General features: G+C 39.4%; 1 long non-coding RNA gene across 6 annotated transcripts in view; it reads right to left on the bottom strand.

The window, feature by feature from the left end:
* The window catches only part of LOC147151424 (uncharacterized), a 29461-nt gene that overhangs the window by 5618 nt on the left and 10775 nt on the right, over nucleotides 1-13068 (bottom strand). The gene's annotated exons all lie outside the window — the stretch shown is intronic.

The raw sequence follows: 13068 nt of genomic DNA, 5'->3' as shown, positions 1-13068 counted from the left end.
GGGTAAAATGATGACTACTGCAAAACACAGGTAAAGAGGGCATCTCTCTAATGTGTGTCGTTTATTCATTCAAGTACTACTACTACAATTTATGATTCCTAAACCTATGTTTTGGTAGTTAGCGGTACTTAGCAATGACCTGTACCACAACACATGGTGGTAAAAGAGGACATCTATTTGAGGTATGGGGTTTATATTTTTCAAGTACCGGTATTACAAAAAAACAAAATAAAATGAAATGTTACTCAAACCTGCATTACAGTGGTAATTGGTGCTGATGACAGCTGCTGGTGCTATAAACCCAGCATTAAAGAAGGTGTCTATTTGAGGTGTGGCATTTATAAATTGAAGTACTAATGCAAATTATGATTCCCAAACCTCCACTTCAGAAATTATTTATACTTAGAAATGGCTTCTACTGCAAAACATGGCATTAAACAGGGCATCTATTTGAGGTGATGTATTAAGTAGTATTTAGTAATGACATATACCGCAACAAATAGTGGCAAGGAAGGCGTAAACAATGAAACAGAGGCTGAGCTACCGAGGGTAAACGTACAAAACTGGCTTGTGTCAATACAGACGAGCCTTGCCGAGTTGTGTGTTTAAACTCTCGAATGGGACGAGCCAGGGGACCTGGCAGGTCCAAATGGGGAGAGCGGCGTGTGAAACATGCAAAGGCAAGTCAGTGACGCAGCCAAGAATAAATCCAGAGAACTAAAGGAGAAGGAGTTTTGGCCGGCGTGAAGCAAGAAAGGGGCGCCTTACGAAGTTGACACTAGAGGCCACGCCCCGCATCGCTGTTGTACTTGCGGCCTCGTATAATCAATGGTACATTTTTGGTACCGTCTCTTGGTTACAGCTAGATCAGTGTTTTCCAACCTTTATTAGGACAAGCCGCATATTTTACATTAGAATATCTCATGGCATCATGGCATCAAGTAGTACTTAGTAATGACCTGTACAGCAAAACATGCTGGTAAAGAGGGCATAGTAGTACTGTACTTATTTATGTATGATATATATATATATACAAGAATGATTTTGTTTCTCAAACCCAAGTATTAGTGGTACCAATAATAGTGACATCTACCTCGAAACGTGGTTGCAAAGATGGTACCTATTTAGAGTGTGGCTTTTATTTATTCTAGTATTACTGAAAATATAATGGTTCCCAAACCTCCTCTTCAGTAAATATTAGTACTTAATAAGGATGTAAGCAGCGTGGTAAAGAGGGCATCAATTTGAGGGGCAGCATTTATTTATTATTTATTTAAATATTACTATAATAAAACCCCTACTTCAATAACCACTGGGCCATTTGAACACAGCTAACTTTAGCTGACTAAAACAGCAGTTGTAATATCATTTATGTCACATATGTGAATTTCGTAAGACCGATATCAATGAATGCAAAAAAGAAAAGAAAAAAACATTTAATTTTGTGGACGTCAGCCAAAGATGAATAAAGCATGGCAGGTTGGTGATTAACAAATCCATCAGCGCTAATAAAAAGTGTAACGTGCTGTGTTCATCATGTTAACAGTCTCTAATCAAGCGGTGATACAAATAAAAAAAAGAAAAATCCATTTAATTATTGGAGCCTGACTACATTTTTCATGAGCTGTTTTTTTTTTTTTTTATTAATTATTTTACTTACTACTGCTAAAAAATCTTGCGTCGCACTGTGATAAATCCAATCAATTACGGAATGCCGTAATACAAAACTATCCTCCCCTGTTTTAATATTAATATTGACCCTATCATACTGTATCAAATAGTATCTTGTCGTTTTATGTCATGTGTAGTTTCACATTGTCTCGTAAAAAATTGTATTGCATCGCTTCAACATATCATATCATCAAATCATATCATTGCAATACTTCATATCATCCTGTACGTATTGTATCAAATTGTATCATATAATCACATGATGACATATTGCACCATAATCTATCAAACTATATCGTGTTGGAACGTAGTATATCACATGGTTAGCTTAGTGTGCATTATTGACACTGCCGCTGTGCTCAATACATACTGTAAATCCAAATCAGTTATGATTATACACAACATTAAAGTGTGCTATCTTTGCTAAGGTTTAATAAAATGGGGTGGGATATATTATCATGCTGTATCATACCACACAGACTTAGAAAAAAAGGCCACAATTTTTAGCAAGTTTAGTGCTATGTCTTAGGAAATTAAGCTACTATGCTAACAATATGACACCATACCATATTTGATCAACTATCGCAGAATCAATGTTTTGTGATAGCATCCATGCGTGACTCTAACACTAAGTACAATTAAATGTTTATAGATTTGTTCACCAAATTTTGTGTTGAATATCCCAGTGAATCTCAACTATTGTGCAGAAGGATTGGCCAGAAAGTGTATGTACTGCATTTATCTTCCAGAAATTACGTGTCTTTATTCATCTATTTTTGGCGGTGACGTATAGTGAAAGGCAGAGCAATACAATGCTCGACCAGTAGGTGGCAAGAGAAGAGAGTACAATTAACTCAGCTTCCATACCCATTCATACAACCAAATAATAGCTTTGTGTTCAACTAAGCAGGCCCAGATTTCACACTGCGTAAATAACTTTGTAAGTAAATTGTAACAAGATCATCATTCTATCATTACATGTATTGTTTTTGTTTATTTGCTTGTGTCCAGTGAGATTTTTGCCTTAGCTTCATAAATGTAAACACTAGACTAGTCTGATGGATGAATTGGTGTGATCCAGTTTCAAGGACGAATCAGACTTCTCCCGGCCACTCAAAGCATTTGATCTCAGCACACATCCACGGCAAAGAAAAACTCATCCGGATGCATCAGGCTACAATGGGTCACGCTCGGATGGACGCTCTGTTAGCGCAGTCACGGCTAGTTGAGCACAAAGTGAGCTTTTGGGTGGTTCAGTGTGGTCTGTGAAATAGTAAGAAGAGAGGGCAAAAAAATGAACAGTGGACATCTTGCTCATAGCGTGAAGTGTTACAGAAGAAGAATAACACTAAAAGTATGTAGAAATTGTGAAAGTAGTGACACCGTTTGCATGCTTCTGTGGGTGCTGCTGTTTTGATTAGCAATTTCTTGTCTGTGTGTGAGCAAAGACGATCGACATATGACGATCGCATAATTTTCCACGGAAATCGGCCGATCACGATCGGTGGCCGACGGATCGGTGCACCACTATACTGTCCTGTATCACATCATATCATACAGTATAGAATCATATCATACAGTATCACGCACACTGTACATTGTACAGTATTAGTGATACCCAGCTTTTCAGGAGGCAAAAATCGTGTGCAATCTAAAGTATTTAATCTAAAACAAAAGGCAAACAAGGTGCTGGGATAATACTAAACTAACAAAAATGATGAAGACCCAAATAAACAACAATGAACAAAACAACTAAACGAACACAAGGACTAGACTGGACTGGACTGACCTTGACTTTGAACAGTGACAAGAGAGAGCTTTGACAAGACAGGCCAGAACAGACGAACCAAAGAGGGCTGAAAGAAAGATGGCAACTAAATAAAGACAAGTTAACGATACGAGGAACACCTGGGCAAGACACAGAGGGTAGGAGGAAGCTGGTTGGTTAACACAAGGGGACTGGGATGACAAGCACAGGTGCACTCAATAACTTAACGAGAGACAAAGACACAAGGAAAAGCATGAAACTAAACTCAAAAAACAAAACTCAAAACACAGACCATAACATGTTTATGGCCATCAGAAATGTTCATATAAATATTTTCTAAAGATTGGGATTACGTGGCCAGGGATCGCCTGTTCTTCACTAATGATGTCAGTAGGACCGAATAGGGCTGTTGTTTTCCTGGTATTATTAGTGCCCTACTATTGTTTTGACTGTATAAAAACACCACTCCTTTCTCCTCTTGATAGGGGATGAGGACCAGTGACCATGACCATGTCACCCTCATCCAGTGGACACGTTACAAAAGCAAACAATGGCAGGCAGGAATAGCAGCGGCATTACTGTGGCGCTCCTACATTTCTCATGTAGGGACCCTTCTCTCTCTCTCACTCCCTCCTCCTTCCATCCCAGGTTTCATTCTTGAACCTGAATAAGGTCCAGACAAGAGGAGCTGTCAGTGGTCTTGCGGACGCGCCGGATTAAGGGGGAGAAATGAAGACCTGTCGGAGGGGTTCAGCCAAATGGAGTCCGGGCAGTGGCAGGCGGCCACATTTCTTTCACGGCGGCCTTTTAATGAGCTCTAATTAAATATCTGTGCACTGGCCGCTGCTGTGTGGCTAAGCACTAAATCAGCACTGTGGAGCAAGAAGGAGAAGAAATGAGAGAGAGAAACATGCTGACCTTTGGATATCAATATCTATTTTTAAATGCAATAAAACAGTAAAATAAAACAAGTATGTCAAGTATTGCTTAACTATTTAATTTATTTGTTAGCCTTGAGCAATTATTCTTTGCTTTTCATTACTTTCTTGTTAAAGCGGAAATCGATCCAAACATATTTTTTTTCAAGAATATGTTCCCAGCAGGCCCACTAGTTGAAACACGGAATTCTGATTAATATTGCATTTGTGGAATATACGTTAAGCCGCAAAATCCGCCCCTTTTTAGCCATCTCAGGGGGTGGCCATTTTGTCACTTCTGTCGACTGAAGATGACATCACAGCTGCTCAGGCCTGAGATAATGACCAATCACGGCTGACCTGTTTTCTGAAGCTGATCCGTGATTGGTCGTTATTTTAGCCTGGCTAAAAACAGGTGGATTGAATATTATTGTACAAAGGCAATATTTATCGGAATGCCTTGTTTTAACTAGTGGGCTTGCATAGAACATATGCTTGAAAAAAAATGTTTGGGTTGAATTCCCTTTATCTGGAACATGGTATACAGAGCTGGGCATTCCGTCCGAACTCTTTTAAAAAGGACGGACTAATCAAGGACGGAAGTAGGTTTTCGTCCGTCCCTCTAATCGTCCCCAACCAGGTCGAATCCAGGCTGACGTGTTGTGTTGGGTACTTTTAAAAAGCAAGACTGCCTTGATAAGCCTGCACAGCACTTGGGGGCTTATTTTCATTCCCTCCCTGCAGTATTGTTCTCACAGGCATAGTTTGCTCTCTAGAGGAATCCCATTTCACTGACGAGGGAAAAAAAAAACACTGAAAGCTATGACCCGGAAGTGGAAGACATCCATCCATTCCCCCGGCTATAATAATAGCCTTATTTCTTTTTTATTGCAAAATAACGCCAAAAAAAGTGAAAATGAGCAACAAAACCCAATAATATTGTGTTATTACGCAAGTATAAAAATTCTGGTGATGTCGCATCATCATCATCATCTTCATCAATACATCCCCATGGTGTTCGCTGGTAGCTAAAAAGCTGTAAGCCGGTAAGCGGATGTTCATAGAAAATTAGCCAGCTACTAATCTTGAAATAATGTCACGCATGGACGGGTTTTTTTTGGAGGACGGACCGGCAAAAAAAGGGTCAAGTGCCCAGATCTGATGACATATAAACTGCTCGTTTGAACGTGGTGCCCTGCCCTACAAAATGGGCGCCCGTCATAGAGGGATAGACGGACCGGTCCGTCCCATAGGCGGAATGCCCAGCTCTGGATCACACCGTATCATATTGTACCGTGACGTATGATATCATAATATTGTATAGTAATTATATAGTATTGTACTTATTGTTGGAGTTTGCATGTTCTCCCCATGCCTGCGTGGGTTTTCTCCGGGTATTCCGGTTTCCTCCCACATTCCAAAAACATGCATGGTAAGTTGATTGGACTGTCTAAATTGCCCCTAGGTGTGATTGTGAGTGCGAATGTCTGTCTCTGTGTGCCCTGCGATTGGCTGGCAACCAATTCAGGGTGTCCCCCGCCTACTGCCCAAAGACAGCTGGGATAGGCTGCAGCACGCCCGCAACCCTTGTGAGGAGAAGCGGTATGGATAATGAATGAATGAATGAATGAATGTACTTATTGTATCATATGACAGCACCATATCACACCGTGTTCTATAATATGATATGATATCATACCATTACGGTACATTAGCCATATCACATCATACGATAGCGTGGCAGGTCATAAACTCAAAGGTATGCTATTATTATCGCGGCAAATCTGCAGTGATACATTCACCTAAGGTTTGATTTGTATGATCTCTTTAGTTCCACTTGATGACAGACTTTAACAAATGTCTAAACTTGAACTTGTTTGAAGTGGTTGCAGAACATTAGCCATCTGACGGCTTTGTCCTTGTCATTGTTTTCCCCTTTTGGTAATCCCACAGCAGTTTTTCCTCCCACCTCACATCAGAAGGAGAAAGAAAGCCTCTCTTCCTCCTCCATTTCTTCTTCTTCTTCTTCTTCTTCTTCTTCTTCATTATTATTTGTCGTCACATTCTTGTGCACAGAGCGTGTGAACACCTTGCGGCACTTGTGATGTCCTTCCGCCCGGCTGTGTTTCATTCACGTCTGCCTCTGTCTGCTCCATTAGGCAAGCTCAGATACCTCTGCTCTGGAAAGAGGTGCATTCAGGGAGGAGGTGATGTACTGTGCGAAGGACTAATACGCTACACATCCCTGACATTACTACCAGCATATATCCGTTTTTGTGTCATATCGTCAACGGGCTTCAGATTACAGACAGTCGTTAATGTCAAGTCTTTTGAAGGGATCGTATCAAAACAGCGATTATCACTCTCGTCGTGCATGATTTGTCTCTGTGTTACATTAAAGCTCCTGGAAACAGATAGGGATTAACTTTTAGTGGGGTACGAAATGGTTTAACATTAGACTTTTTTTTTTTACACTGAGATCCCACTGAAATTGCTGCATCAGAAGATATGGCATGTATCCACCTTTTTTTGATAATACAGTTCAGTGAAACCATGCGGTTTGATGCCCTGCAACTGCCTGATTGCACCCACACATTTGCTGGTGCTCATCTGCCCAATCGACCAATGCCCAATACTTCTGATCTCAACTTGTCAACTTTCCCAACGTTTACTGTGATGACACACATAATTTATATTAAAAAAAATATATCACAGAGCGATATAACACATTTGTGGTTTACTAAGTCACTGTGTCAAACTAAACATGAAACAAAGTGAATTACATGTGTATTCAAAACAACCATGCCCATTTATTTTAATATGAACAAACAATGCCAAATGGCATAGGTGGGCTAACACATAGAACTCGGTGTCATGGTGTTGTAACCCTTAAGAAACTATATTTGAACACAAAAGATGAAGCAACACATGTCGACAGACAAGAGCAAGCGTATTTGATGTATTCTCTGCAAAGGATATTACTGCACCTTACTAAGCAATCGTGACAGTTAAAATATTTTTCTCACCTAAATAACATTACATAAATTATTTGGTTGTTGTTTTTTTTTTGGTGAGGCTGAAAGGGATTAATGGCATTTTGCCTCATTTCAATGAGGAAAGATGCTTATCTCAAGGCATCACTGTATTCCTTTATACGCATGACAATTTGTCAGAAGTTGGAAGAGGATCAAATACTTACAATACTTCACTCTACGGAATGCACATGTACAGTACATGTTTGACTGGTATTCTGTACTTTACCATATTTAATCAACAACCACTAACTGGAGACTGAGTGTGAACAAATGTGCAAATTCCACACAAGAAGGCTTGAAATAAGATTTCCAACACAGAAACCCTGAACCTGCTTACGACTTCATTGCGCTGCTGGAGCTGTTGCTTTAAGTTAGAAAATCCTTACTTGTTATGACTTTCCCCACTTGGACAGTGAATGACACTCAATGCCTTTTTTTTTTTTTGTATTTTAATAGGTGAAGGAAAAGTGCCACTGAATCCATGAAAAACCTCTCAGCTCATTAAAGCGGCTTTACAGAATGGAATCATTTCTCTTCGAGCAGCTGAGGGATTGTATAACTCCTGCCTTGTAATGAAACTAAATTATTTCTGAAGGCCTTTGATTCCTTTCGTGCTGAAATGCAGCGTCGGGAGGAGGAAGAGGAGGAGACATGAGAGCGAAGAGAGGAGGAGGAAGAAGAATGTAGTGAAGGTGAATTGAAGATCTGTCTCATGACTTAAACATTCAAACAAGCCCACAGTGCTCAGATTCTCCGCTGGGTCAATTTGCAGGCTCAGCGTGTGCATCAGAAGAAGCATTGTAACACTCTTCTGTCATCACATTCTGCTTATTGTGCTTCTTCGCTAATATTGGAAATATGGCAAAAACATGACTGGTGCATGCGGAAATATTCTGCTAACGGAGCAGAGTGAAGAAGGATGTCGTAACAAAAATGTCATTGATGTATGACATGTATTTATTGGATGAATTGTTTTTATTTATGTTTCTAGTTTCTATCTTAAATTTTAGGCGGGAAAACAACAATTCAATTCATTTTCTCCGTATCTTGATCCAGAATTATTTTACATTTTTGAGGGATTAAAATTTTCCGTGCAGATAACTGCATGGTTTCATCCAGAGACTGCATTTCATCTGTCCATTTTTGCAATGGGGTGCTATGCAGAAGAATGTTTAAATTACTGAATAGCCGGAATTTTATCTGTAGTAGTTTTTGATTTTTGAGGGATTCAACTCACAATGTGGACGAACTCGTAGCTTTATCCAGAGCCTGAATTGATCTGGGTTGGTTTATTTCTTTGTGGAATTTAACCAACTTTGTGGGTGACTGAACAGCTTTATCAAAAGCCTGTTTTTAGTTGTTGTTGTTTTGTTTTTTTCATTTTGGTAACTTTTATTTCATTTTTGGTCAATTTTTGATGGATTCAACTGAGTATGTGGACAATCATATAAAATAAGATGGTTATTTCTTCTGTTCAAAGCAGTCGAATGACGACATGGACGCCAGCATACCCTGCGTTCATAAATACAGTGGTCCCTTCGTATTTTAAATCATCTTTCCCATTAAAATGAATAGAAAACTATTGCTCTACTACAATCAAAGAAGAGTTTCACAATTACAGTGAGTGGCTCAGTGAGATGAATTGATATTCAGTTGTTTTTGCCAGTGGGTATTGTTATACTGTCTGTCCTCATGTGTTTATGCACCTTTAGTGTTTAAATATCCGTTGGTTAAAGAGTTGTAACACCACTACATAGATGCTATTCATAAGCCCGTCTATGGCATTTGGCATTACAGTATTTATTAGCATTAAACTAAGTGGAGGCAAAGCTACATGGTTGTTTTGAATACATAACATTTAATTCTCTTTGTTTTATGTTTAGTTTGACGGGAAATGGTTCAACTGAGAATGGCATTAAAGGGATCTAAACGTTGTTGAAAAAAGTTGTTGAAAGACGGTATTCTTATTAATAATAGTGGTTGTGGAATAAGAATCAAGCAGATTAATCAATCCATTTTCCACAGTCTCAGGATGGGGCCGCGCGGGGGTGGGGGGGGCTGCCATTTTGGCCGATGCCACCCTCTGCTGTCGTCACAACTGCCCTTGGGCTCGCATTGTGAACGTCATGACTCACCTGTTTTCTGGGTTTGGTCACGTACATTTGTTAAGGGCAGTTGTATGGTCATGATTACTTAATAGATCGCCAATTACTTCAAGCCTCTGGATTGTTATGTACAGTACATTTCCCTTGTCCTTTATATGAGGTAGACAGTATCTTAGTCAGAGGGTCTGCTTGTGTTGTTGCTAATACTCCATGTGGAATGCGGTGAAGGTCAGATTCCATTAGGGAAGTGTTATACAAGCCGGTCTTGGGTGGGAGTCTACAGAGGAGAGCTTTCACTCGCTCGCCTCGCCGACTTCAGAGGCAGCTCAAATTCCTCGGGGGCATTTATATGTAGCCAGGTGATTTCCGAGCTTGCCTGTCCTCCCAGGGAAGGCAAAGTGTTTATCTTGCCCGTCGGTTTGAACAGGATAAGGGGGAGGATTTACAGGGGTGCCATTGCCTGCTTGGTTGCAAAGGGAAAGGAGAAGGCAAAAAGGGGAAAACAAATCAATGTATGACCAAGATATATACAGTATATGGCCACAAAGTAATGTAAGAGAAAAGTGATGAAAAAACAAGTAATGTAAGGCGGGTCACACAATACACTCTTTAAGTTCATTTCTTTAAGCAAGGAAGACAGAAGGGATATATATGCATGGTATGAAAGGGAGGATGGGAAGAAAGATGGGAGGAAGGACAGATGGAAAGAAGAATGAAGCAAGTAAAGAAAGAAGGGAGGACGGTAGGAAGGAAGTAGAGATGGAAGAAACGAAAAAGGAAGGAAGGAAGGACAGAAAAAAGGACACAATGAAAGTTATGTAGGAAGGAAGGAAATAGGGGTGTTTGAAGGAAAGAATGAAGGAATGACGGGAGGATAGAATGTAGAAATGAAAGATAAACGCAAGATACACAAAAGGTATGGAAGGAAAGAAGAAAGGTAGTGAAGAAAAAAGAAAAATGGAGGACAGAGAAAGGATGGGCGGTAAAAATGGAAGGGAAGAAGGCTGGAAGGAAGGATGGGTGGATGGATGGATTGATGGAAAGAAGGAACAGCAGAAGGTATGAAGGAACAATAGATTGAAGGACGGATTTATGAAAGGAGGAAAAATAAGGGTGGATGTAAGACAGGGTGAAAGGTAGGATGGACAAAGGATGAACAGAATGTTGAAATGGTTGAAGGAAAGAAGGAAGCATGGGATGACGAATGGAAGCAAGGAATGCAACTAGGATGGTATAAAAGGAATGAGGGAAGGAAGGCATTAAAAGGAGATGGATAACAATTTGTTCATTTCAATGAAGGGCAATTATTTCTGTAGTAATACGGTTCGTGTGCTAACCCTTGAGACTATGATGGCGCTGCATTTCTTCTCTGCTCAACATTGTACATGACAAAAACAAACAAAGCAGCACCTTTGTTTATGTTGTGTTGACAGGCAGTGGCATTAGCATTTAGATAACGCCTGTGGATGTGAGAGAACTGAAAGCAGGGGAAGAATAAATGCGGCCAGTAATCCGAAGTTACATTTGGAATCATGACAACTTTTTCACTTCTCTTTGGATTCAGTGCGCTAGCTTGTGTAATTCGTCTGTGAACCTATTTCCTTAAATAGTGGCCTTTCCCTTAATAGACTACACCGTAATCCAATTAGTTGCCAAGTGTGTCATTCACCTACAACAAATACAGGCCTCCCTCAAATAATTGCTTCTCTTTTGCCCATCAGGAAATATTTTGTGTAATTATCTCAGTTCAAAGACAAATGGACATAAAAAGAAAAAGAACTGCTGAACCCTTGTGAAACCGGTTGCTAAAAATACTTTTATATAAATCAAAGGCCTCCTCTCCTAATAGACGCCACCTTGCCATCTGCAGTTACGTAATTAAAATACCCCGGCTATGGAAGGTGTTTTAAACATTTAGTAGAACAACTAGGAAGCTGTAGTAAAATGACTCTCTTAGTGTTTTATTTTTTAATGAAAAAAATATATAAATATAAATTTAAAAAAAAAATATATATATATATATATATATATATAAAAGAAAATATATAATAAAGAAAAAAAAGGAATTTAATACAATTAGTCTTAGTGATGTTTTCCAAACTGCCTTCCAATACTATATAACATTTCTATGCACCAGTAAAACGACTAGGGCACACTAGTTGAACAACTACAGTACATCTTACTACTGAGCCCCCAAAAAACTGTGCACTATTTGAAAACGGAGACATTATAAAATTAGTACTAGTAGCACAAGTGATGCAGAAGTCAAGTAGTGTCTGACTAACAGTAATTGTTCTGCTAGTGCGCCCTGGTCGTTCTACAGAGTACAAAAATGCCTTACTAATGAGGACAAAAACCAAACTAGTATCTACATGGACAATAACGCATACTAATAGGATGTCAAATAAATGCTCACACGGCTTTTCATTTCACAATTTGCAGAATACGGATAGTAGTGTTTATCTGATGTCTGTTTGATTCTATTCACTCAACAGCTACGACACAGCCATTCAATACTGCTAATGCATGCCATTCATCTCTCGGTTATATAGACAACTTAGACTGGAGCAGGGTCATAGGAATGTGGCAATAGCATCTTTTTTATATTACAAAAGCACAGAAGAATGTAAAATAATCACTTTGAAATTCAACTATAGTTGGATTGGTAAAATACTTACAGTATATTTTTTTTCAAAAGATTTTTTTTTCACTGACAGCTTGTTTTGCACCAATACAAATTCAAGAGCACACAGTACATGAAAAATGTACTTTTCAAAGGCCAAATTTGTTAGAAATATTTGCATATTTGCATTGAAATGTACGTGAACTTAAACAACCAAGTAAATCTTCTATTTCTGAAAATGAGCCTTTGAGTGAGCCCTTCTGAATTTTATAAACTGGGAGGCACAATTTGTGAAATATGGCATAATTGCCACAAGGTTTCTTCGCCCGTGTCTTGGCAGTTGGGCTGGGTGAAGATCCATCATTGTCAAGCTGGAGTCCGATCACTGGAAGCCCTGTCATGTCAAAGGCAAACGGTAAGCAGAGCTGCAGTTGGCATATCGCTTGAGCTTACAGTGTTAGCCTCTCATGCGGCGCACACTTGAATGTTATCTCAATCTGCTAACAAATGAAGTGTAATCCATTCTCTTGGGGGTGAAGTGCTGCTGCCACCAGTGAAAATAAAATCCTCCAATAACACAGCAAAAAGAAGACAGATTTGTCTCTAGCAACTTTTTTGAGAACTTGTCAAAAAAGCGGCCAAAAAGGTGCTAAAATGGCAACGATGATAGCTCTAATATGAGTCATCAAGAAGAATTGAAAGAAAATGTCAGTACAACAGCTTTGTCCAGATATTGCAATCTTTCATAAACAGCCTCCAGACTACAAGCTGTTTGTTTCCTCAAATCATATATGAGGTTAGCAATGGCACGGCCCCGTAGTAGTGTTTAATTAAAATGTAAATCAATGGATGTCGTTTTTGTAATTGAATTTATCACATTTGTGCTGTGGGTTGGGAAACCCTGAATCCATCAGTATTCCAGTCACCTACACCGTGACACGACGAGCAA

The sequence above is a fragment of the Filicampus tigris genome, chromosome 2, assembly GCF_054856515.1.
Source record: "Filicampus tigris isolate MCC_2025a chromosome 2, RoL_Ftig_1.0, whole genome shotgun sequence".
Classification (NCBI taxonomy): Eukaryota; Metazoa; Chordata; class Actinopteri; order Syngnathiformes; family Syngnathidae; genus Filicampus; species Filicampus tigris.
Note: the sequence above shows the minus strand (reverse complement) of the source record. Positions and strands in the feature narration are given on the sequence as shown.